This window comes from Ovis aries, chromosome 22 (genome assembly GCF_016772045.2).
Source record: "Ovis aries strain OAR_USU_Benz2616 breed Rambouillet chromosome 22, ARS-UI_Ramb_v3.0, whole genome shotgun sequence".
Lineage (NCBI taxonomy): Eukaryota > Metazoa > Chordata > Mammalia > Artiodactyla > Bovidae > Ovis > Ovis aries.
This window is the reverse complement of record NC_056075.1, coordinates 21,510,753-21,514,273: the sequence shown is the minus strand read 5'-3', so window position 1 is coordinate 21,514,273 and position 3,521 is coordinate 21,510,753.

The following is a 3,521-nucleotide window of genomic DNA, read 5'->3' as shown; positions in this document are numbered from 1 at the left end:
CTTGAAATAAGACATTTGCAGGATGGGGAAGAAGGAATATGATGGAAAAAGAGAGTCAATGTGACTTTCCCTAATTGGAGGATCAAAAATAGGGTTGATAAACCTTGTAAATCAGGTATTCCACTTACTGTGTCTTAAGGTAGTCAGGAACTAGAGCCAGAAACCATTAAAGTAAAAACTTTATAAGCTTTGTACCCACTTCACATCTGTTCTTATTGTTATTCTTGGTATGATAATGTGCAAGCATGCTCAGTTGCTCAGTCATGTCCAACTCTTTGTGACCTCATGGACTGTAACCTGCTAGGCTCCTCTATCCACGGAATTTTCAGGCAAGAATACTAGAATGGGTTGCCATTTCCTACACCAGGGGATCTTACACACTCACACAATGGGAGGGAACAGTTCACCCAAGAAAAAACTGAGCTGAGCAGCAGCAATTTCATGTGTGAAGAAAGGTTGCTCATAGCAACACTGTCTGTAATAGAAAATTGGAAATAACCCAAGGGTCCATCAAAAGGGGATTGTTAAATATAGAGCAGCTTTACTATGGAATACGATTCAGCTATTAAAAAGAATGGAGAGGATATAAATGTGCTGATATAAAAAGATGCCTGAGATATGTGAAAAAAGCAAAGCGCTGACAGTATACATACATAAAATCCCATTTCTGTATGGTGTTTCCTTATGAGGTGAGGCATATAATATGTATCTTCACTTTCTTGTATGTATACAGACAGTGTCTGGAAGGAAATTAAAAAGTTAATTGTGCCACTTCCCACCTCTGGGATTGAGATTTAGGAGAGGTATTGGGGAATTATTGCTTTCAACTTTGTAATTTTTATTCTGTTTGAAAGTTTAAAAAATATTTATAATTAAAAAAATTTTTTTTAAGTCTTCTAAGGGTTTCAGCCAGGATAATTTCAGGATTTATAATTTTTGGAAAGCTGTCCTTCAGTTCTAATTTCAAATAGGAATGTGGACTTTAGTTTCCTGATTTCTTGTTCCTTCACCCAGGATGGTAGACAAAGCTGCAGTTGTTTTTTTTAATTTTTTGGTGGCCACATGGCATGTGGGATCTTAGTTCCCCCACCAATGATCAAACCCACATCCCCTGCACTGGAAGTGTGGAATCTTAACCACTGGACCTGCCAAAGAAGTCCCAAAATTGCAGTTTAAATATATATTCTTTTCAAGCACATGTGGAATATTTATGACCACGTTCTAAGTCACAGCAGGATTCAACAATATGCCAAGGAAATGATAGCATATAAACAACATTCACTGTCTACAATGCAATAAAATTATAAATCAGTAACAATAGTACCATATTTAAGCAATAGTTAAATAACCAAATCAAAATGTAGTCTCATTCTAAATTCTCTAACAGTGATAACATAAAAGAAAAACTTCTTTTAATGAATTTTCTCTGATTTTTACCCTCACCCTTAATCATGATGAGGATATTCACTGCTCCTAAGTTGAACTACGCTGTGACTAAATGAACAAGTCAGTTTATTTGTTTCTATCTCATCTCTTCCCATAAAGGTTTGAAAGAGGTTCAGTTGCTTGAACTCAATTCTGAATATGGAGGAACTTTCCTTGTCATTGGTTGTAATGTTGATATATTAAAGCCATAAAATTCCTCCAAGAATCCTAACCCGTGGTGACAGGCATGTTGAAGGATCCTGTTTTCCTCTGGGGAGAAGCCCACACCTGCCAGTCACAATAAACTTTAGATACTGACATGGACAGATGCCCAAGATATATCTTGTGTGAAAAAGAAAAACAAGTTATAAGACAATGTGTATTATATGTAGTATTAGATGATCTAATATGGAAACCAGGGGTGTACCTGGTGTGTCAAGGAAGCAAAAACAATTTTCAAAAGAATATATATTTATAGAAATATAAATATATAAATATAAATATAAATATATATAGTCTATATATTTATAGAAAGAATATATATATTATATATATATATTAAAGTGCTGAAATAGTAATTAAAAGAAAAATAACAGCTTTGATCTCCATATGTTTGTTTTACTGTTTAGTATTTTTATTTTGAATGAAACGTGGGTGGGGTAGGGGACATCATAGTAACCCTTTTCAGGATTAGGTTTGCCTAAGTTCTATTGATAAATCTGGCCATGATTTAATAATACGATTTTGTAAAATTGTACATATATAGTGGATATTCTTCTATGCAGAAAAAGCAATCTGGATAAATACACTTAATTACACCTCTAATTAAAAGTGGTTATCTCTGAAGGATAGAGTTTTAATTTCCACATTACAGATTTCTGGAACTTTTAACATTTTTTACAGTGAGTAGGAATTCTTTTGTAATCAGGAAAATAATGAAAATTGAAAGAACAAAATAGAACAAATTCATTTTACGCGGCAGGCAGGCAGGGCTTGTCTGGAAAAATCACTCATTAATTGTGTGCGTGTGTAGTCTTACTGCCTGATTTCAGCTCCTGAGACATTGCTGCCAAATTCAGCTGCAAAATCTTTCCCACAAGCACAACCTGAAAGCTCACCCTTATGCGCTGCAGTTTCCCGTGACATCTTTGTGACCTTCCGCTGCCACCTCTGATCTCTGGCCACACTCTACTTGTCCCCCTGTCTAGCTTGGCTTGGTGGGAATTCAACTAACTGTTAAGAATCCCAATCTGTTTTCCTCTTTTCCAGCTTGGCTCAATCCCCTGGGACTGACATTACTGCAGACCTTCTAATGGAACCTTACTTCTTTTTCCTAGGTAAATAGGCCTTCTGGCCATTTTTGTGCATGATTCACAACTTTATGTAAATGTTCTGGCAAGCTGCTGCTGCTGCTGCTAAGTCGCTTCAGTCGTGTCCTACTCTGTGCAACCCCACAGATGGCAGCCGACCAGGCTCCGCCGTCCCTGGGATTCTCCAGGCAAGAACACTGGAGTGGGTTGCCATTTCCTTCTCCTCTGGCAAGCTAGATGAATGTAAAATGTGGACGTGATCCATTAAAGATATTGAGCACAATAAGTTCCTAAAGCTGCATTTGAATGGGAAATGGTTGACACCAGGCAGAGGATGCTTGCCAGTTTCCTGACAGTCTAGGGGTGAAGGACAAACCACTGCAAGAGAAGAGCAAGACAAGAGGTGGCTAGTTGGCAGTGAGGAGAGAGCAGTTTGGGGAGGTGAGGATACTGAGCGGTGGTGAGGGGTTTTGACAGACGAGAGATTTCTCTGGGTGGAGAATTCATCAGGGCCTGAGCTTCCTGAAGACAAAGGCTATTATGGCCACCTGGGATTTACTGGGCTTTAGCTAATCCTGGGCTTGGAGACACACAGATTACCTGTCTGGCCTATTTCTGGGTGTGTCATACAGAGAACAAAACCCAGTAAAAGAGATGGGAGAGCCCAACTCCTGAGAGGTGGAAGGGTCCTTCTCCAAGGTGAAGCTGATGGCAAGTCAGAGTACGTAGGTCTTGCTTGATGGATAGCTGCCCACACAAAGAGAGAGGCTCTGAGAAAGCCTGGGA